At 42.4% G+C, this 23,856-nt stretch overlaps 1 long non-coding RNA gene across 1 annotated transcript; it reads right to left on the reverse strand.

Annotated features, from left to right (window-relative positions):
- Positions 1-367: 367 nt before the first annotated feature.
- LOC130157733 (uncharacterized) lies at positions 368-20,931 on the reverse strand. Its single transcript, XR_008824997.1, has 2 exons — positions 20,536-20,931; positions 368-9,539 (listed from the first exon to the last, which is right to left on the reverse strand). It is a non-coding gene; the product is annotated as an uncharacterized LOC130157733 (long non-coding RNA).
- Positions 20,932-23,856: the final 2,925 nt, after the last annotated feature.

The following is a 23,856-nucleotide window of genomic DNA, read 5'->3' on the forward strand; positions in this document are numbered from 1 at the left end:
AAAACATAATATTACAGAAAACGGCTGTTGGGATTTGAAAATTTCATTTCTATTTCTTTCATTGCCCTACAGGTCTTCGGTCAGGAAAAAGAGGTGTTTGAACACTGGCTCAGTGGCGACCTGATGAACATGTAGACACAGACTGGGATAATCTGCAAACTTTCTTGTTATCAACAAATGTTAAAGCATTTTTGTTAAAACAAAAACATCTTTATTGTTATCGCAGACTTATTTTTTCTTAAAAAGTGCATTTTGCTGTGGTATGGGGGTCTGATTAAATCTGGGTGTAAACAGGCTTAAGTAAAACATTAAAAAGAATGTAACAGAAAAATGTTCTTTGTAGAGAAGAAACGGCAGTACATCAGGGTTTAGCTAAAGACTTTCCATCTTTTTTTTTCTGTAGGAAAATAAAAGTATTTAGAAATTTATAACCCATTTATTTGTATAGCACAGTGCATTCCCAAAGGACCCAGAGGTACCTGAGCTCTTAACAAGCCATATACTTTTGAGGTGACAGTTTCTCTGCTGATGAATACAACCATCTCTGGACTGAAACACAACTGTTTAATAGGACATAGCAAAGGTACATGAAGGCAAGAGCCAAAGAAAAAACAAATATGCCCAAGATGTGCGCAGTTAATGCAAAATATTTGTGCTGCTGTGTTGCTGGAATACACATGATCTCAAGTCCAGGAAAAATTAAAAGGTTAAAAAAGTTACAACCAAAGAAACAACAGGACAGTGCCAAGTGAAAGGTCACAAGACAAATGAAAAACACATCAAATGGCTCACCCACTGATGTACTTTAATAGCAAAATGACCCCCATCAAAATGTTCACCATGAGTGCAGTATCAGAAACTCTCCAAAGAATGCATGAAAATGTTGGCTTCCTAAATTAATCAAGTTTTATAGCTTGCTTGGAAATTTTGGTCAGGACTTCTAAATACTAATGTACCACTTCAGTTAATATAATTTCCCCTTGAAAACACACCTTCTTTTCCAGTAATAGGAAGTGTGTTTATTGCTGCCACCACCCCAATTTTATGGCATCCTACGTGCTCACGTGTATTGCCCAATACTAGGAATGATCTTGGCTTAAATTGTATGTCCATTTGCCTTAATCATTTCACTCCACTGTGCAAAGGGGAAAAAGTAAATAAAGGTTTAATGTGAAATCAGAAGGCAAAGGGACCACACTTTCTAACAGTCTGTACTATGCTCATCCAGAGCAATTATTATTGCTCATTACATTTCCATGCAGAAATCATTACATTTTATATCACAATATGCATTTTTTTATAAGTAAGCTTTAAGCAAATTAGAATACTTAATATGTTTTTTGAACTTTTGCCAGGCGTGTGCTCCCAAGCTGGTTCCTTCTATTTACATTGTAGCATTTATCCATTTCCAAATATGAGAAGATTTATCTATCAGATTCTGTGCAAATTCAGTACACAGATAATTTGTAAAAAGCTTTCTTTTTCAAAATGTTCTGTGGTTTTTCTAATCTCATCTCTTTTCTAATTTCCTAATCATATAACCTTGAAGTCTAAAGACACAGCCTGTGATAATCTGTGTAAACTGTCTTTATTGTTATCACAGACATTTATTAAAAAAAAAAACAACAACACACACACGCGCACGCATTCAAAGCTGCCTTTTAAGTAATACTTTAGTCACAGTTCAATCAGATCCACATTACTGCTACTCATCAGATAGAAAGTGTTCACGAGCAGGAGGGGGATATTGACTTTAAAAATTCACTGGCGAGGCGTACAGAGCCTGCAGGAATGTCAAAACTCCAACCTGCATTTTGATGTTTTTGCCTCAGGTTAGTCTTGACTGACATGCTTGGAGCACTCTTGTTTGTGCTCCGGCATCCATTAACTGTCCTTGACTCAATGTTATACGGGCCTTTACGGTCAGCTCGGTGCCTAATGGTTACGGCAGATTAGATGCCACGAGGTGTAAGAAAAGCATACGCCTCACTTTAAGGGATCACATTGGTCAGTCCCTGCTTCATTAGGGGGTATTGTTTGATCCTAAATTAATGAGAGCCTGTTAATTATTATTCTGATAACTCTGCTTCACGTGGGAGCATGCCAGGCAAGTGGTGTTGTAAAGAAACGGAGTTTTGCAAAAGAAAACAGAATGTCAAGGTTGAGATGTCTTTGAGTGGGCTTGGTTTACATGTAAGGCATTTCGCTCAAGTGTGGATGTGGCTGGGTGTGGGGAAAAGCAAGTCTTAGCTGTACTTTTGTTCAGCATTGGACTGCCTTGCAGAAACAGCTCAGAGAAGGCTCATCAGTCCAGCATATAGATAGATGTATATATCCGTTATCCCGTGCCATGTGCATTGCTGTCTTGCCTTCTCTTTGACTTTGTCCTTCCCTGGTTTCCACAAAGTTTTTGAAAAACAATCCAATACCCACTTGCACTTGGGTTCAAGGAAAGTCTCCCTTTCAAAACAGGGTAAAATGGGTGCAAAACCGGTGTTAACATTAACAATCATTTTAATCATTCTGATGTCACTCACGCTAATGTATATATAGAGAGAACTCTACAGTAAGTGCTGACAGGTACAAATGTGCCCATAGAAATGTTTTTCTTTAATATCAAGCTCAGATAAGCTTCTGAGGTGCCTATATTCATTTACTGGGAAGTACTGAGATTAGACAGATGTCTCAATTTAAAAAGGGAGAAAAAAATCTCATGTAGATGTGACACTCGTTCACCTGTGTTTTTCTGCCAGTCTATATAATGCTATCAGAACATAACCAGAGTTTTGATTTATACACCTCATTTGACGTTGACTGGCAGCTCTACAGAGAACACATGTAAAGAGATGGTAATTTAGAAATATGGAGTGCTTATTAGGCCAAATGGAAAGAAAAAAAAAGATCATTTCGTTTTACTTCTTTTGAAATTTAATGGGGGCCAAACCACCAAAACCGAACATCACTGCACTGAGGCACTGGGAGCGTGAAGCTGGACAGGGCCCAGGATGTGCAGATGGCCCCCAGCTCCGTGAAAGGCCAGGCAAGGAATACAAAATGCCCTAAATTCTAGCTTTGGAGGGGCTTGACATTTTAATCTGTCTTAATAGTTGAGGGCAATCTAGGCTATTAATTGACCTCTTCCATCTATCTGAGATATTTCACCAGAGAGAGGTGCTCCTCACTGCTCGGTGGCTTGGTGCTCCTCAGCTGTGGTTCACAGGAGGCAATGTAGAAAGTGCTCCTTCAGCTCTCCAGATCCCCTGTGGCCATGAAGTTGGCTGCTTATATTTAGCTTCTTTCAGTTTAAAACCCTTGCCTAGGCTCAGCAAACTCCTCGAAGCTGAAAAGCTCTAGGAAGAAAGGCTTCTAGATAGGAGCACCATTTTTTCTGGTAGTGTCACAGTTGACTCAAGCCAGATAGTGTTACTGGCAACAGCTTGGAGCTTTTGAAACAGTGAAATGTTTGGAATTAGAATATGACACATTATTAAAAAACTGAGATGAATTAAGAAAAAGAAAGAACCATATGTCCCCACATAACTTGTTAGGATTTTGGTCATGAAATGTCAGGAGGTCACATAGCTGACTTTTTTCACTAGCTGACTTTTTTTCAGTAGACCATAAATTTCATTATCTTGAAACAATGTTTTTCTTTCAACAAAAAAAGTTAAGAAGGAATTGGAATTCTGTAAGCGCAAGGGTGGTGAGAAATGTCTGTATCGTTTTCTCACTTTTTTGTGTCTTGCATTGCTGAAGCCACTTGAAATGTCTTCTGTCTTTTGCTTGTTTTCCTTTGGAGAAGATTTTACTGCTTGTGAATAGTTCTCAGCTGAGAGCTTTTGAGACCAAATGCCTTCTTCCCAGCTGCAGAATGAAGCCACAACAAGAAGCAGCTTCATTTGCAACTTCCCCACAACATTAAGCCTTCCTGCCTCAGCACTGACCTAGTGTGTGGCCAGCTTGGTTCGCGTGGGGGTTCCAGGCTTTGGCATCAGTTGTCGAGATGCCTGACTGTCAGCAGACAAGGTAAGCTCCTGGCTGGTGTTAATTTGCCTTGAAATTTAAAACCCCACATCTATAAGCATGCTGAGTTGTGTGGATCACCCGGTTGTGTGTTGAGTCCCAGATGGAAAGTATCTGTTATCTCCAAACTTGTGCTGCTTTTCATAAAACTCCCAAGCGAACCTGGGACCAGTACAGACCTTAGGTGTCTGGCTCTTTCCTAATCTGCTCCAAGTCTTGTGCTGGGGTTCAAAGTGAAAATAGTTGAAATGGACAAAGCAGTCACTTCTTAGCTTGACAACGTCCAGGGTATTGCTGAAAAAAATAATCGGTAGAGCCAAAGTCAGGCAGCTCCCTGGTCACACACCTCACGAGGCAGTATGAGGCAAGCGTTACGCCTCCTGCCAGGCACATGGATCGCAGTGGGAGCTACAGGAGGAGAAGCAAGCTCTGCTTTGGCCACTTTCCTACAAATCTCTTCTTGCTTCTGCTTTCAGGCACCCCAACAAGTGCACAGGTACATCAGGAGCTGCATCGGGCTGCATCTGGGCCAGACACAGAGTTTCCTTTCACAAGCTTTGGGACTAAGAGGTAGGTGAGCACGACTATAAGCTGTCACCAGCTGCTGTGCTTCTCGGAGCAAGTCCTTCAGCCCCAGTGCTGCAGGTGGACTGGTGCTTGTGTGTGTATGATTACAATCCCATGTGAATGTGGAAAAAAAGTCTAGTCCTGATCTATCCTGAAGACAAATTGCAACATGCTTTACAAGCTGTGCCTACTTGAAAAAAAGTCTTAGTAATTTCTAGAGAAGCTCCATTTCCTGGTGACGTGTCATCTTCTTGAGGCTACAACAGAAGGCAAAACTTGAGGCTTCTGGGAACTTCCTTTGGGTGCAGGTTTTTCTAAATGCATAAAAGGATCTGTGTGAGTGAGAGCAAGAGGTGTATCATAAAGTCAGGCAGAGCCTTGCACTGTGCGCTGTGCCACCAGGCGGCTGATGCAACGTGCGTTCGCTGGGAGCAAGAGCAGCAAGCTTTTGGCCCTCCATCCTTACACAGAAGCAAGCACCTGCTGAAATTGCAAGGAGGCTTTGAGCCTCCCATCTCTGCTAGAGGGTGACACACAATAAACTAATTCTGGAAACCGCCAAACCTTGATGTATATATGTATAAATTTCACCTCGTTACAGCAGAGAGAGCCAAATCCTGCACTCTGTTGTTTCGTGGCAATCTCTGTAGAAATCATATGCCTGCTGGAAGTGCCTGTGTTCTGGGGATTACCTCTGTGGAATATACGTGCTGTAAATGGAATTTTTTAGTCCTGTGGTTGGCCTCCCGGGAGCGGCTTTCATTGCTGTGATGGAGGGAAGGCCAGGGCAGCGTGCGCAGCTCCCACCTGGCCGAGGGGAAGGCGTGCCGGCTGGGCGCTGTTTTGTACTTGCTGGTTCTTGACATTTGATATGCTGCAGTCGGGTGACAGGAATCAGGATCTCCAGAGCTTTGCGTGTGTTCGTCACAGTGCTATTTGTTTTGCTATGAAGTTTCCTGCAGTTTTCAGCTCCATCGGAGCTGCTGCGATTGCCAGATAAGTGTGTTTGGCTGTGGGTGCGGCTGAGCCAGAGGAGGGTGCCATTTCGGAGGTTTTGCTTTGGGATATTTTTAGCTGGAGGAATAAGCACGTGCATGAGGGAGTTTTCCTGATGAAACAGATGATTTCAGCACGCTATGGAGTTCACCTCAGTGTGAGATTCGTTGCGCATAGCGGATATGAATAAAAACAAAAGATACCTTTAAGTCAGCTGTCACTGATGCTGACTGGGAGCCCAAAGCAGCTCCCACTAACGAGCTACCCACCCATGAGTCTCCAGTGTTGCTACTCGTGTGCAGTGCCCAGAAATGAGAAAGATACATTTGATTTTGACTCTGTTATTTGACTCTGTCCCTTAACATGCATCTCATACAGGTCGTTGTATGTGGTGCAGCTCAAACACCCCAAAGTGAAGTGCTAGGGGAGAAACCAGCAGCCTGATCTCACCCAAAGACCACAAGCACCTAACCCAGTGTTACGGCCAGATTTGAGATGTACAGAGGCACCTTGCATCATGAACTTCTGCACTCAGCAGCCACGTAGCCTCAGGAACAGCTCAGCATACCAGCTCACCTGCTGCTTCATCTGGGGGTTGCCCACGGACTGCCAACCCATCCTTGCGTGTACAGACCTGCCCTGAGCTGGATGGTGAGGCACTCGGCCCACACCCAGCAGCTACAGGCACCCAGAAAGGAGGAAGACAAGTCACCTTGCTTCCCCAGGGGCTGCTATAAGTCTAGCCGGGGGGAGGTGACCACATACTGGCCAGGCTTATCCACCCGTTCTGTAGTAATCTACAGTTCCCCTCTGATCTGCTGGGATTTCGCCCGTCAGATCTGTCTGCCAAACCAGTCCCCTATCACCATGATGTAGTGCTGAAGGAGTAACCAACACTAGTGTACTCTCTCTGGCTTCAAGCTGGGGTCACCATGCCTGAAATGGTGCAGGGGGTCACCCACAGAGCCAGGAAAAAGAGCAGAGAGAACAAGTACGACAGGTTGGATGAAGGCAGGGGTGGTGCAGGGCTAGTCTTTTGGATTTTTCCTGCTGCCTTAAGCCATGAATTTGAGCAGATAAACAGTGTTAGAAAATCCAGATCAGATCTCTTCCTCCCTGCAGTCTTGGTCATTTGGAAGGAGAGCCATGGGGTCCTATGTCTGCTTGTCTCTAGTGCCATGAAACTTGCTTTCCCTTCTTCACATTGGCACACTTTCCACAGGGGGGATGCTGGCGAGTCATCGTTAGGCTATAATCCAGTGCCCTTTTCCAAAATGAGGAGACGAACTGACTCTGGCAAAGCACTGAACAGAGATCTTGCATTTCTTGGCCAGATGTTTGCCGTGAAAATGGAAAGGTACCTACTTTTAGGGTGGGACCCAGGGGCTGGGTCTTGAAATGAGGAGGGGTATTAAACCGCAGAGATGGCACTAGAATTCAGGCAAATGTGCACCGTACTTTTATTAACGGTGAGCAGGAATTTTCGAGCATTTTCCTGGAGCACTGACCTCTTAATGCACTGTTGCAAGCTTGGGTTTTGAAATTCCTCACTTATTGGCATTTAACCCCCTTAATTTGATCTGGTCCAGCCATGTCTGTAGTAGCCTGGAGACTGACTGAAGGAGCGACTGGTGCAGGTGCTTCATTAAGGTGGTGATACATGCAGAAGAAAAAGTATCCACAACATAACTGTCCATAAGCAGTTGAAAAAATAAATACACCAGCATTTTTCCTGCTATTATAGTACGTAGCTGTTTCAAACTTAACCCTGCAAATGCTGGTGTCAGAAAAACTTAAAGATGTGCTACTTATGTCCTCCATCTGCAGAAAACTGGACAGTCTTAAATCACCTGTGCAACCCAATTAAAGCTAGACAGAACTCCATTTTTCAAAGGATGGCTTAAGTTAATCCTCATACATACAGATGAAAGCTGAACTTCCGTAAGCAAATTTTGACAAAGGGGAAGGGCAATTGCTGTGTGAAATATAGACACAGGAAAGATCGCGGATGATAAAAGTAGTGCAGTTTAGCATATTAACACACATAAATTTTTAAAAGTATATTTAAACAAGACAAGTTAACTGTCCAAAGATAACTGTTTAAATGAAAAAAAAAAAGATCTTCAATTTAGAGATCTTCCTGTGTAGTTACTTTTTGAAGCTGTTCGCACCCTGGGCTTCTACACCGTCACTTGGGAATAAGTTGTAAAATTTAATAGAGCAATGCATATAAAAGTAATTCCTTTTGATTCTTCTGCCTCCTCATTTCATCAGGTTATCTTAGGTCTTATGTTCTGGGAAATAATAAATAATCATAATTATCCCCTAGTCACCTTCTCTGCACCTTTGAGGATTTTCTAAACCTACCTATTTTCTGAGACAAAGTCTTCATTATTTTCTATCTTCTCTGGTTGTCCTTTCTCACACTTTTCTGTTCCAACACTGGTGCAATTAGATATTTTTTTTATTTTGGAGGAAGACGAGGGGTGAGCAGAGCTGCTCTCAGCCCAGGATGTGGCTCATTGTTGTTGCTGGCATTCATCTCACTTCTCGGTGATTCCTTATGTCCTTCTTTTCTCTCTGTCACTGAGTACTGAATTGACGTTTTTCACAGAATGACTCTACAGTATCTATAACGACTCCAAGACCTCCATGAATGGCAAGAGTGTATTTAGAGTTATTTTTTCCTGTCTTTATAAATATCAACACTGAATTACTCCTGCCACTCATCCACCCCACCATTTCGTTTGTGAGTTTCTTCAACAGTTTTCAGAGTCAGCTTTTGCTGTAACTCTCCTGTGTAATTTTCTGTCAGAAAGCATTGCCGTTTTGGAGTTCACACCTTTTCCTGGTGATTAATGGATGTACAGAACAGCAGAGTCCTCTTAAAACCACATCGGTAAACTCGACTGTATCATTAAAATGATGATTGCTACTTACTTTAACTTTTATTTCATAAAAGTGTGAGCCTGTTAGTCACCTATGAAACCACAACAGGAGTTGCTTACATTTCTTTAAGAGTTTATAGTGAGGAAAGTTATGAACAGTGTTTTAAAAAAACAGTAAATTTTAATCAAATTATCCTAATCATTATGTTTGTGGTCTCCTTTAAAAACCCTGAGAGGTTTGTGTGCATGACTTCCCTCAGAAGAATTTATAACTCATTCTCGAGATAGATATATATATAAAATCAGTTATTAATCTCATTCCTTATTACATATACCACCAATCCAATCAGGATTATAGAATATTCATTCTAGTAATTTCTTTCTAAAATACCTTATATCATGACATCAGTTTGACACAGATCCACAACCTCATTCTCTCTGAAGAAACAACCTCCATTCACTGCTTTTCTTAAAAGCAAGTATGGAGCAGACTAGGTAGAAAGCTGATCCATACAGATGTGTATATGTTAGTTTTTTCTCATTCTGTTTGCCTGGGAGTGGTTGCATGGCTTCTTCCATAAGATTTGCATATGCAATTTTGCATAAGATTTGCTGGACCTGAATAAATCCTAGTAACGCTCCTGTTTGGTTGTTGTTGGTATTTTGTTTTAATTTACAAATAAATGTAGGCTACTGGGACATTTCCATCCCCTTTCACTTTTGCATCTCTTTCTACACTCCTGAAGGTATTCCTCCAACATCTTGGAGTTTTCATCTTGCATCACAGATTCCATGTAATCCACCAGTTCCCTTTTTTTGGCTTGTTCTGCCAGCACTGGAGACCTCTTGGTAGAGGCTGTGGGACTGTTTTAATGCTGCACATCTTTCTCTTCCCGGTAATTTATACTAGGCAATTTTTAGAGACTATAAAGGTATACGTCAGATGTGGAGATTACATCTTCAGGTTCCTCAGAAGCTCTGCATTATCTTGCCAGATATTTATCTTGGATTATGTTGCCAGTGATTTTAAGAAAATACTGATCTCAGTTTTCTCACTTCCAAAATCTGTCAAGGAAAAAATAAAGCCAAAATTCAGCTCCTGCATGTTCAAAAAAATATATATATGCTGCTTTAATTATAAATATATTGAACATATATATATATAAGAAAGTATACTGACCATATAGTGATTGAATTACAACAATAAAACATATATATATGTATTTCTATATGTATGTACACATATGATATGGTCATCAGCTCTTCTTCTGCATTCATCCTAAATCTTTCAGGGGCACTGAGCCGACTGCACCAATGCTTTCCCGTGCATGTGCTTTCTCTCAGAATGTCTTGGGTTTTGTGGGCAAAATAAAACCTACCTCTCCATTGTTCTCCACACGGCATAGGCACATTGCTTCTGCTCCTGTGTGTCACAAGCAGTTTTAATAGGCTCAAGCTCAGATTTCCACTTGACCTGATATGGTAAACATATTCTGGGATTCCTCATCAAAAGAGTATACCAGGGGAAGTTCCTTACTTATTATTTCTTGTGATATCTTTCTTTTGTAATTGGGTAACACATTCATTCATACGACAGTAAACTGGAATAAAGCCTACATTCTAATATGTTCCAAGTCTGGAATAAATAAATATACAACATCTCTCACACACACACTTCTGTTAGTTAGTATGTGGTAATTAACATTTGTTAAAATGACTAAATTTTCAAACATGGACATGCTCCGTGAGAAAATCTCAGTGTGATTACACAGTGAGCCTTCCGTCAGAAGATAATAAGTATTTTTAGCACACTGTCTTACTTTTGTATGAATTTTGTCACATCCCAATCGAAAAAAAAAAAAAAAAAAATCAGCTTTGGATTCTAGCAGTCCTCATTTTCCATCAGTCAGGACACCAGCATTTTCACAGTCAAGAGAATTCTCACGTTGTTGATTTCATCCCATTTTAGCACGAGACACTGAAACTAAACCCCACATTCCTGTGATAAAATGGTCTGGAAAGGGGTCGATGGGCAGCGTGAGGGAGACCAGCTGCTGAGATGTTGGGGGAAAACTCTTTGGAGCAGCCTTTTCCCCGTTGTCTTGCATTGCACACAGCTGGTGGGAGGGAAAGCACTTCACTGGGGACAGGATCCTTTTGGTGATTTTTCGTTCTTTTTGCACAGGTGTAAATAACTATCAAAATGCACAGACGCAGAAGTGCAGGTTCAGATCTATTGTAAGATAAAAGTCACTGCTGGTAATGGGATGTCCATCAGATAATTTGTGAGTTTAGAAGGCAACCTTCCAAGGAGGTTCATCGTGTATACCATTATAAAACGATCAACAAAAGGGATAAGGATGAGTTTCATATGGAGGACAGTGAAGTGACAAGTAGGAAAGCCCAGTAGATTTGTGGTCAGAAACTTCTTTGCATTTGTTTGATTGCTTTTAACTGAACCTGGAAAGCTGTGGTAAGCAAGCTGGCCCAAGGAGACATTTCAGGTTCTGCCCTGGCAGCCAAAGGGTGGCACAACATTACCAGGAAAAATGGCAGGGAAACATGGAAAGGCGCTGTAAAAGTGAGAGTTAAATAGATTTTTGACCAGTGAGTCTGACCTAGGGAGGCAGCTTTCAGGGCTTCATCTCGACCTGAATGAGAGCTGTTCTGCTAGGACAACAGTGAAATGAGACTGGCAATTATCACTGGCACTTTTACAAGTGAGGAGCTTAAGGTGCTCATGTGATACCAAGTGCTTGTTGTGCAGTGAGCAGTTTTTCTGGAAGCCTTGGCTTTGTTTTCCTTTAGTCCTGAGAACAAAAAAGAAATGTTGCAAGGAAAGTGCAGAATGAATCCAAAAAGAACAATGGAGTTGTGCTTGGTTTGTTTAATTCTGAAATCAAGGTCACTTAGAAGTACTACAGCTTTTGTTTGTCTTATTGGTGTTTTTTTTTTTAAAGGGTTGTTGTTTTGGTTTTTTGGGGGTTTTTTGGCAACATCCTTCTTTTCATTTGACGGTCCTGTCATCCCAGAACTGTATAGGTTACTGATCCTGCCTGTATTCAAAGCTGTTATTAAGTGGAGTCTTTTAGATTTTAGAGAAATGATAATGGTTCCAAAGATGACAGAAAGTGGCAGCTGGTGACAAAAAACCCCCTTGATAAGACGACAACAGTAAATCAAACTACTGCCACTTTTTCGTTTCATGTTTGTTAATACCACCTCGCCTTTTGAAGTTTAAAGCAAGGTTCAAAAGAGCCAGGTGCTGAATCATAATATTAAAGCAAGTAAGGAGCTCCATGAAAGAGAGGAGATCTGAGAGGGGAAAGCAACAAACACGGCTTTCAACTGCCTTTTGTCGGCCTTTCTGCAGATGTCACCAGTTGTTATCCCCAGCAGAGGCTTCAAGCTTGTAGCAGTGCCTCTGGCTGATTCCAACTCAACGTTTCAAGTGTCAATCAAAAAGGAAGGACGCAGCTTAGGTCCTGGTCATTGTCCTGTGAAAAGAGCCAAGCATTTAACATTGATTTAGCTCCCTCAATATACAAAGATAGAGCCAGCTTTGTGCAGCAAAAGGGCCTTTGGCAAGGTTGCTTGTAGAGCAATTCCATCGCATCCGATGCTCCTTGGTTTAGCTGTCACACTGCAGTGTCTGGAGTCCTATGAAAAGTTATTCAGGAATGAGTGAGCAAATTAAAAAGAAATAACATGCTCTCCTAAATAGCAATGCAAGCTATAGAAAGTGTTCTTAACGTCATTTAGCCCTGAAAAGCATTTTTAATAAAAGTATTTTGTGCTTTTAAATGCCTTTTAACAAGGAGAATAAGATGTTTCAGGACAAGAGGGGGCCCTTGTGAAACCCATCTCCATTGGATTGGATAAGCAAATTGTACCCACAAAGCGTCTTTGGTCAAGTGCTTGCTTATTTTGTTTTCATGCCACATACATTCATCGTCACCCACATATTGCACTATCCTTCCATATGGGTGTAAAAAACGCCCCCAAACCCAATGATGACAAAAAGGCCCTGTCTGAATGCCACAGATGCCCCCCACTCCGGCCTTCCTGTTCTTTCTCATGTCAAATTCCTGCCTATCTCTCTCATAATTTTTTTAAAAGCACCTGGGTAATTATTTCCTTCTCAGCCGCTGCAGTGCCCACCCGCCCCCACCAGCACTGCCGATGAGCCGTGCCAGTCGCTTGGCAGGGTCGTGGAAATGACAAGTCAGTTGGTGGCCGTGCTTGGACTGTTTCAACAGGGCCTGGTGAGGGGCAAGTTCTCACACGTATGGTAGAAGCCACAGCTCTGTCCTTACAAAACAAAGTGAAACTAGGTGAAACACAAATAAAGTGTGCCTATTATTTTAAACAAAGTCAACACAGGATAGACGTATCCTTTTTACCTAGAAGTAATGTTCAATTTGTGAGCAAAAATAAATTATTGTAAGTTTGCTTATAAGCATGGTTCTTCTTTAGAGGGTTTTCTGTATTGTTCTGTTCAACTTTAGTGCATCACTGAGCCGCAGGTTGACCTGGTATCACAGAGACAGTAGTCTTGGCCCAACAAAATTCTTCCACGTTCATCCAGATTCAATCAGAACAAAGATGGGGGAAATGTTGCCCTTTTGCAGGATCAGTGTTGCTACTGTTTTCTGTTTTGCACAGGTTTTTTCCCCTAATATTTTCATCCTCCTCTGTGCAGAATTACAGGTTCAAAAATTATGGAAAACGTCACAAGGAATAGCACATTTCCATGATGGCAATCATTTTTCAGAAGCTTCTTTCTCTTCTTAAAAGACGGTTTTCCAGTAATGACTAAGCCAAAACCACAGTGACTGACAGGTACTTCTCAGCTCCAGGGAAACAGCGCAGCCCCTAAAACTAGCTGTGCGCAATGCTGTTTTTTCTGAACGTGGGGCTGGGTTACTCCCGGTGAGCCTCCAAGGAGCCACATTCCTTCAGGCTGCTCATGCACTGGTCCAGCTTGCGTTATGCACAGTTTAGAAATACTCAAATAGATGATCTTGCTGGAGTTGGTTGTATTTTTAAGTACATCTGTCATTATGGACACACACACATCTGCGTTCCTCTAAAGGCATTTCTAATAGTTCCCATAGCTGGCACTTCAGTGGGCAGACAGCAATAGTAATAATTTTGCAACGGCATTTCTTTTCGCATCTTGAGAACTAGAACTTGTTTGGAAAAAAGTTCCAGGAGAAGGAAATTACATTAGAGTAGAAATTGAAGCATGTGCACATGCATGCATGTATGTGTATGTGTGAGGGAGAGCAAAACAAAGGTGAAAACAAGCTGGGGATGCTTTATACCGAATCAAGCATTATAAACTGAGGGCTTCAGTGAACCTAAAAAACCACAATTAAGGTCAAATTATCAGCTTGCTGATATAATAATGCACAATTAAGGTAAGGAAACAGTCTTACCATTTTGTCACAGTAAGATAATGAGGAGAAAAAGAAAGGGACAAAAACTTAAGTAAATTTCAGCTTGATCTAAGTTTTGGTCATGGTCACAAAAACGTATTATCGCTCACACCTGTGTGGCAGTGCAGCTCAGGAAGCAGGGCAGAGTTATCCTTTATGGTCTTGGTGATCTAATCCATCCAGGACATTTTTCATCCTGACAGTCCCTGGCTTCCTGTGTGTGCTTCTCACTCTGCTCCTCCGGTAGTACACTCTTCCTTGCCTTGCTGGGACAAACTCAGCCTCCCTTTAATAAATGCACCTTTCTTGAGGGTGCCAGAGAGGCCCAGCTTGCACAAGGACAAGATTTGATGGGCCACCATTGGTGAATGGCTAGTGAAGGCCTGCTGATACACTTCTTAAAACACCTTTGTTTAACCATTCTTGTTGTATGGGGAGCTAAAAAAATCTCTCCCACACCTTTGGTGCCTGGTTTGCTGTTCCCCCACGGGACAAAGCTTTTATTTCACTCCCTACCCAAAATAGCTCAGTTCTCTTATGCCTCCTCAACCTGTTTGCTCCCAGCACTCCTGCTTCAGTGAGGACATGTTTTTAAAGATCACATACATGAGCCATTCATTCCCCTTGGAGGTCAAACCAAAACAAGTGACAGGAGTAATTTTCTATGAGCAAGTAGATGTAAGTACACTGCAAACTAGTTTCAAAACTTTTTGAGCAGCAGTGCCACATACCATATCCTTGGAGGTCTTGAGATAATGCATTTGCATTCTTTAGTATCATGAGAGTAATGTTTCTGGTTGCCATTGTATCCACTGGAAATAATGACTTCTGGTCACCACAAATTAGTAGATGCAAACAGCAGACTATATCACAGCAACTTTGTTAATGCAGAAGCCATTGTACAACCAGACATTCCTGCCTTATCCATAAAGAGTAATTGCCTAAGTGTTTAACTGGAAAAAAATTGCATAGCCCTGGGAGTGTCAGGGATGTAGCATTTATGAATCAATTCATAATTTCATTTATATAAGGATGTCATTTTTTTACTATAATCACAAAATATCATCTTGCTTAAGTGCTTGTTATTACCATTGTTAAAGGCTGTGGCACAGAGAAATCAAGGTTAGTTTGTTTTTATTTTACACAGTGAAACTGTATTTGCACTGTTTCATCACTAGCAAAACCTCGGTGTATGTAGTCCATAGTGAGCATTTTCATTCACCTTTTCCACACAAACACCCTCTTCGGTCTGCTGATTTTCATACAAATTAATGGATGGCAGACTCAAAATCTAAATTACAGGCATTGTCCTCTTCTTCCTTTGTCAGACAAGAGTTCTGCAATGATGCCTCCAGTCAACATTTTCCAGAGCCGATGTGACTACAGGAAGTACCAGCACATTGTTTTAAACTATTTTCAGTGCCTCTAATGAGAATTATGTTCAACTTTGGATTTTATTTTCAGAGCTACCAGGAGTTCTCAATCTCAGCTTGAACCGTCTTTGTAATTAAAAATATAAGTCTTCCAAAATGAATAGCCAAACCTGGAGGGACCCTCTCCTGCTGGACTCTTCTGACAGCTATGCCCACTTACTCAATGTCTCAGTGGCAGGGCTCTTTCCCAAAGCAAGGAGCCTCCAGCTTCAGGCACCTGCTCCAGTTCAGTACCAGGACTGCCTGGTCTCAGCACTTGTTCTCCTTTTACCATGCCAAAAAACCACCAAGACCATCTTTGTGAGACCATCTCTGTTTAACTGTTACACAATAACAGCCAAGGAAGTACCAAGGCAAAGGTTACATTCCCTTGGGGGGTAGATGCCAACCAGTGAAGGGCATCTAACACCCACCTAACTGGGGATGGGGTGTCATGACAAAGGCACAGAAAAGCTGGTTGGAGGAGACTTCAGGAAGTCTCTTGTCCAGCCCCCCACTGCAGGTGGGACCATGCCCAGTATTGGATCAGCTCTAGAGATCTTCTATAAGGTTCAAGCAGGTTATTTTGCATTGAGTAATTAATTAGACCCTGGGCCAGAGAGAGGTGGGAAATCCCAGGATAACCCATTCTGGTCTAAAGGATACACACGTTCCATCACTTCAGTAGCAGAGAGGATTAACACTATTACTGCAGTCCTGGTGCTCTAATGGTATGTATGAGGCAAGATTTTGGAGAGAGAGAAGTAACACGTTAAGCTAACAGATCTACCAGCAGGCTATCAGGCTCACAAACCGCTGCTCAGATTCAATACCAGACCTGAAGAAAGCATTGTATCTGTCTTTCTCCAGTGTGTTTTCTTTTTTTCCAGCTGAAACTGTTCAGTGAATGAGACTGCATTTGCAGACAGTTTTGGCTGCTCTGAAACAGCCTTTTTGTCTGATTCTTTATACTGATCACCTCTATTAGACATATCCCATATGGCCATCATCAGCAAGCTGCTGGTTCCATAGTAGGCATCAGATATCTGCTGGTTCCATAGTAGGCATATTTAAGTTTCTCATATGTTTGTCCCACAGTTCCACTAGCTTTTGTAGTCTGAAACGGTATCCATTTTCATCGTCCTTCTGCCTAGCGACATGCTGTACATGACTTGTACATCACCCCCTGTTCCTCCCCGACTCCTTGTTTTTATTTCATTGCTCATGCCAGTAGTCATGATTTTAAATAACAAGCTTACAGCCCATATTACTCTGTGTAAGTGCAATAAACTTGTTTAAACAAACTCCTCAGAGAGCTAATACGGTTTTGCTCAATCTTTCTATATGACAGCATTAAACATCAGTCATCCTCGTCCCTGCAGGTTTGCTGGGTTTGTAGTATGCCATATTACATTCCCCACCTAGGATCACCAGCACTGGACTGGTGCTCCTGCCACTAGTCATAAGGCTGCAATTTCAGTACTTTGGGGATTCTTTTCATTTGTACCTTTAAGGTTCAGGTTTGGGTTTTATTTTTTTTAATCTCTCTAGAACCACAAGTATAAAAAACTTTGGTTTTGTTATTTTCTAAATAAATGGGTGAATAGAAGTTGCAGTTTCAAGGTATTCATAGAAATGTAAAGGGAAAGCTTTAGGAAAAGCCCTATAGAATGATGCCCACTAAATGTTAAAGTGTGCCTAAGGCTGCAACTGACATAACATAACTTTGTCATGGAAAAGTACACGCATGCATCATCTTAGTATTACATATATGAAGAAAGCCATATACACGTAATCGCAGACCAGATGTTAACACTGCTTTTTAAAAATATTGGTCAAGAAAAATAAAGCTGGTAATTAACATGTCATTAAAATATGTCAAACTATTTTCTCTTTAAGGTAACACTAATAATTAAGCTAGCATTAAATGTATCATAAATATAATTATTATATGCTTTAATCAGTTTGATTTCAGTTGTGTTTTGGTTTTTTTATTCGAGTTCCCAATAGTCAAAGTTTTCTCCGTACATTAAATATACTGCAAGATGGCACAGGCTAAAGTATGCCAGGATGTGTGTGACTGTGTGATACTCACATCTGCAGGAACAGCAAACTTGATCAATCCCTGGTATTACCAGCTCAGTTCAGTTGAGGATCTGGCCCCTACTGTGTTTATTATTAGATGGCATGGAAGAGAATATATTCATTTTCTGCTGAACTTTTTGATGGCCTTGCTCTTTCTTCCTTTCTTTCCATTTCTTATACCCCATCCAAAATTTGTGCTGCAGAAATTCAATGTCCCTGTTGCTTTTTTACTTTTTTTTTTTCACTTGAATCTCAAAGCCAACTAGATTTCATCATGGCTTATATGCTCTTCCACTTGCTATCTGTAATCACAGTCATTGTGAAACTCAAAGCTAAGTCAAGAATTGTTGCCTTTTTATGGCTCCCTCTTTTATATATGTTGTGTTGGAGAGCGGTCGTTACCGCTTTTTTGTCATTATTTCTGGGCTTCACTCCATTAGCTAGTGAACAGGCCTTCTCTCATTGCTTTCCTCCAGTAAATACTGTAACATTCAGCTTCCTTTCAGGCTTGTGCTTTTAAAGAAAATCTTTGTACAATTAAAGATATGAAATTGCTAAATACAAGGCTGCATTCATTGTTCTCCCTTTTTAAAGGTTTAATCACACTTAATGGCTCTCTTGAAAACTTGAATTTTCCATGTTGATGGTTTTACCCCACTGAAAGAGTTTGCTAATATACTTTTCAAGTGTTTTCTCCTTAAATGAGCTATTCAAGAAGTTTTGTGCAGAATAAGATTGAGGAAGGATATATCCAGAAACAATTATGAAAAGGGTCCAGGGCTATCTGTTTATCCATCGTCGGAGATTCATGAGCTCAGCAGCAGCCAGAAATAGAAAAGAGAAAATATAGCCGTGTCCAGCTTTGAAGGACACATCTTGAAATGTTCCTCCTTTTGGACCTGTCTCAGAGCAACAGTTGCTCCATCTTGAACCTTTGCACGGTGCAGTCCCTGATCGCCACATGCGAAGCACTGACCATGGCAAGAACTGGGCTGAGCACACAGCCCAGAGAGGTGGTGACTTGGGTCCTGCATGTCTCATTCCAGCCACAACCACCACCACGATGTCCCAAAGCACCTCTCTGAGGAGCTTCTACCTGTGGCACTGCCCGCTCAAGGCTGGAGTGATGTTGTTATGAGGAGGGGACACCCACATCTTTACTCAGTCCTTGGTAACCAACTTTCTGTCCGTGACTGATCAGCCAAAAGTATACAGCCACCCCTACGAGACACAGGCTGAACACCCATGCGCTGTTTGAAGTTTTGCCGTGGCTTTTTACAACATCTAGGAATGAAGCCACGAGCCCCGTGGAAGCTCTGGAAACTTCCAAACAAAGCATCAGTAGCACAAATTCCTTTGGTTTGCCCAGTGTTTCTGTCTTGACAGTCAAAGCCATTGAGGGTATTGGACTTTGCTTCCTGAGATATCACATCTCCTTCCACCAACATGACCTCCCATGACATTTGACGGGAACAATCTGGACTGTGAACCAACAGGGGAAGTTTGTGAGCTTATGCAATGAATTTCTCACAGCTCCTGGATCTAGGCTCTATTATTTGCTTTTATCCTTTCTGATAGTTATTTATCTCAGTGCATTCAGAAATAAATGCACACCTCTTTTGTGGCATACATTTTCCATAAATAAACATAGACAAATGTTTAAAACAAACCCAGAGATTCCCAGTCCCATCCACTTCTGCACAAAACCTTAAACAGAACAAGCACAAGTTGTACAGAACATTTTACAAACTCCAGGGGAAGCAGGGAGACAGAGAACAAAATAATTTTTGCTATTTTATTTATATGTCTAAATACTTGGCAGCCACTCAGCTACTTTTGTAATGGGGACCATGTAAGTAGGTAGGTGCAGGTTTAGTGAGATGAAGATTATAAATTAAATGTAGTAGGAGTAATATTTCATCTGTCTGTCTCAGGGCTGAGACCATAACATAAATCCTGAGATACTTTAGATTAGATAGATGTGATATGCCAATCTCCACTTAAATATTTTGGGTCTGCTCCCAATAAAGTTAATGGAAGTAGGATCAGCTCTTTATTGCTCCCATGCTATCAGTGAGTCTTCACTTTCCATCAAGCAATTCATGTTTTGTATTACATTGATACAAAAGCCTCCTTCTGCTCGTCTCAAAGCCAGCAGGTTTCATTTTATCACCGGGAACCCTGTTAGGGTATTAGTGCTTTAAATTGAAGCTCCCAGACCCGGTTCACATGGCTCAGAGCCACTTGTCCTCGTTGCGAGTGCCCTGTCCTTACTGCAGCATGCGCAAAGCACTTAGTTCTCAAGTGCTTTTCAGCTGGACAGACCGAGGGACACAGACAACTTTCTGTCTTCTTCCTACTCTCCTCCACTGCAGTCCCAGGTTTCTCTGGAGCCCCTGTTTGCACCAGGATTATCAACAGCATCTTTGAGGCTGCTCTGTGTTGGGCTGGGATGAAGCCATCAGGGCATGCAGCTTGGAGCAGCTGCACTTGCCAGGGCAGCAGCTGATGTGCCAAGGACACCCCACCACCACCAGTGTAGGCCACACGGTTACAGCCATTGTGTACAGTCATTTTAAATTGTTTCACTCACACTCTTAGACCAGTTGGATTTGCTCAGGTTGGGAATGGGATTGCCTAGCAGAGGGCCCAAGGGGGTGCAGGCAGAGCACCCAGGGAGCTTCCCAGTCAAGACGGGGACTTAGGGCAGGAGTCGGTTGTCTGATCACCTGTTGCTAACGGCTTCAGTTTATCTAACAGACCTCTCACCATCGATGAAGCAGAATTTTCAGCCCAGGTATTTGAATTCAGAGGCCTGCCAGTCATATGAACCTGAATAGCAAATGCTGCACCCCCCTATATCCCTTCTGGATTTGTTACATAAAACCAAATAGCTAGGGAGCAGAGACAGGATCAGGTGGCGTACCTAACCAGTTATTACAGAGCACGGTTTCTGCATTTCTGATGAACCGTTCCTGGAAGATTCTTATTAAAAATAATGGCAAACAGCAAATATAAACCAGCACTTTAACTATATACTGTGTGAACGGGAAAAAGGGAAACCCAGGCATTAGAGGCTTCATTATGTGCCACGTTTTGCTACATTTACATATCACCTGGTACCTGAAGCAGGCCTCTCTGGTCACCGGAGCTGCCCACAGAAGTCCCAGCACATCCTGAAGCACGTGTCCCCCTTCCACTCAAGCCAAGCATGTGCTTGAGGCGGACAGTGATTCTAAGCACTTTGCTGAAGCCAGCTGCCGAGTTTGTGATGGAGGGGTAAGCTAGCACTCCAGGTGAGCGGCAATAGCCAGGTCTGTGACCTTTTCCCTCACAGCCGGTTAAACAGGCACCACACACTATCAGGTTTCTTACAACTGCACTAACACTCACTTCCCAATTCATCTTGGAGTGCAGATCACCAAACGGTCCTTTCTCTTGTCCTCTGGTTCTGGTTTTCTTATAGGCACCACACTGGAAAATAGTGCTGTATCGCCTCAAGCCCACCAGGAACATCACACCAGGACGTCTTCAAAAGCCGTGTGATGTTCATACAGTTTGTTTTCTTAAATACAGAGTGTCTCCAAAGTTACTGATTAATTTCACGCAGTGCAAGGAGAACTATTGATTTCCCATGTCTGCTTCTGACCCTTTAAGTTATAAAAATGCAAATACATTGCTTAAAGAGAATATTTATTTATTCCTTTACCCGCTAACATGTGACTTCACCACAAAAAGCAGCTTTTGCTCATTTTGTTTTGATAAACCCTGGCGTGTTTGGTATTTCACTGAAACAATATGCTAACATATGAATTTCTAAGCTGTTCCTTATATCAGACTCCCCCTTTTCCGCTATACACTCCATGGCTCTCCAGCACTGCCAGAGCGCACACAGAGTGGTGGACTTGCAACTTCGCTGGCAATGTTTATTTTCAAAAGACAAATATTGTGCCAGCGTTAACTTCAATTAGGAGACTTATTTGACAATCTGACTACTCCATCTGATGCCTCAAGGGCAAATTTCAGCACTTTATGAAAGATGTTGGCCAAAGACTGATCTATATGAATAAAATATAGGGGAGAGAAGTTTTAATGAACATTTGAAAACAAAACTATCAAGAATTAACTGCAAATATTTACATGCAAATAAAGGGTTTGTTTTATATCTGCGAAGGCCAGTGCATTCGGAAAGAAAGCTGCCACTCCATCCTTTAACTCACCCTGCTGTGCCTCCGTATTACAAGCGTCTCAGGCGGGGTATAATCAATACCATAGGAGGTACAATGTGTAGCCACCACAGGGGGCCAATCCTGCAGCCCTACGGCAAAGCATTTTGCCTGCCGGGTACCCGCAGGGGGGCTTCACCTCACCACATCTCCGTGGGTTCGCTCTAGGTTTGACCATTTTTATTCACGTTTAATCATCTGATGAACTGCATTGCATTTCGATTGCTTATAGGCACTTCATTTAGTTGCAAACCGTTTCCAGAGCACGTAAAAGGCTTCTGTGCTGTTCCATGAAGAGCTGCTCCTGCTGGAAAGAAACTCACGAGCTGCAAAGAGCCCGCACAGGGCCTTGCACCACTCAGGAGCACATTTGACCCTCTTACGGCTCTTGTTCAGATAAAGCTCCGTGTGACTTCAGTGGGAGGTTTGCCTGCATGGAGACTGTGCGATCTGCTCCTCACTGTTGTTACAAGGTCACTGGGAAAAAGGTAGCGTCAGATCACAAGGAAATATTTTCAAAATTGCTTCTGCAGTCCTATTAGGGGTGCTAACAGCCTGGCTCCTCGGGCACAGGTCTAGCTGCTCCTCTGGAAATCAGGAGCTGGTATTTGTCCCAGCCGAGGTGTCCTAGCTAGGGGAAAACGACAAAGGTGGAAGTGCTTCCAAGCCGAACCTGCAGCCCCGCGGTGGGAAGGAAGAGCAGTGTGTTCAGCACAGACTTGGAGCCGGCACAGGGAAAACCTGCACAGGACGCTGGTGGTGCTGCCTGCACCTTCTCACCTCACACCCCTCGGAAAGGTGTGCTCGGGTAATGCATTGAGGCTCCCTGACATCACCGGCACCAGGGTCTCTCTCCCCCGAAATCCATAGGTGCGGACAACACAGGCAGGAGTGCTGGATCACTTACCGCTGACAAAATCACCCCCAACAGCACACAGATAAAACAGAGATAAAGGTGACTTTGTAGCACTACTCTGAGCGAAATTCCACTTTTTCCCCCCTCTCTTGCAGCGTCTGATGTGCCGCTGCTGAAAAGGTTTCTATTTTGATGAGGCCACAAAAGCTTGAATACTTTTCAGAACCAGTTTGGTAGTAATTGTGAGCTGGGAATTATTCTCACAAGAGTTCAGACCTGTGTAAATTATTCAAAAGAGACATAACCTTGCTATGTAAGTCTTAATTATCATCTCTACTACTTTATAGTAAAGGTACAATCCCCTATGTCTCCTTTAAGGTCACGTTAATACCCTGGGCCTGATCCTGAGGTGGTGGGACCCTGCACATTGGTTCTCAGGCAGTTTCTATTTGCATTTGACTCCATTCACCCACCCTTATTTCCCAGCCAAGCATGCAAGCATTTTTTTCTATAGACTTTAATTCAAAGGTCTCTCAAACTACAGCAGCTGGGAATGTTCTGTTGGAATGACTTTCTGGTGGAAAAATATGCCTTTTATAAAATTGGGATTTCTTTCATGGGAAAATTTTGATTTAACCAGAAATTTCTGATTTTCTATTAGGAAAAATCAAACTGATGGCTCCATGGCTGCTTGGCTGGAAGGCCCCTGTCGATTTTGTTGTCGTCTGCAGGGAGAGAGCAAAATTGACAATAGTCTTCCAGGCAGGCAGCTGGGGAGATGCAGCAGGTCTGGAAGAGGGAGGAGGGGAGGTTGAGTGCCCTGGCTCTCTGCCGGCCCTGCAGCCCAGCTGCCTCCCCAGCAGCCAGGCTAGGGGGAAGGCGAGGAGGAGGAGGAGGAGGAGGAGGAGGAGGAGGAGGAGAGGCAGGCGCGGGGTGGCCAGCCTGCAGCAGCCTGCTGACGAGTCTCCTGCCGCTCTCCCTTTTTGGCAGGCAGCTGGCAAGCCCCAAGAAATTCCAGTTTGCTCCCCCTGAAAGAGGTTTTTTTTTTTTCTGGAGAGCATTCCCCAGGAAAAAAAATTAAGTTTAAAAACAAAATTAAAAATCTCACAATTTGAGGGGAGAAGGGAAAGGGATAATTTCAAAATGATCATTTATTCAAGGGAAGCAATTTCTGTGATTCAGCCAGCCCTACCTCACACCTGGTATTACACTGGTAAGAGAGAGGAAAAAAAAATCTATTCTTTTTTTTTTTCATAATCCATACATTGTTAAAAAGCACAGTGCAGGAAATAAATGCACCTGTGTGGAGAAGGCCAGCAAAAGAACACCATTAGTCACACTTAAAATGGATTTGGAGAGATA

Source organism: Falco biarmicus, chromosome 12 (genome assembly GCF_023638135.1).
Source record: "Falco biarmicus isolate bFalBia1 chromosome 12, bFalBia1.pri, whole genome shotgun sequence".
Taxonomy (NCBI): domain Eukaryota; kingdom Metazoa; phylum Chordata; class Aves; order Falconiformes; family Falconidae; genus Falco; species Falco biarmicus.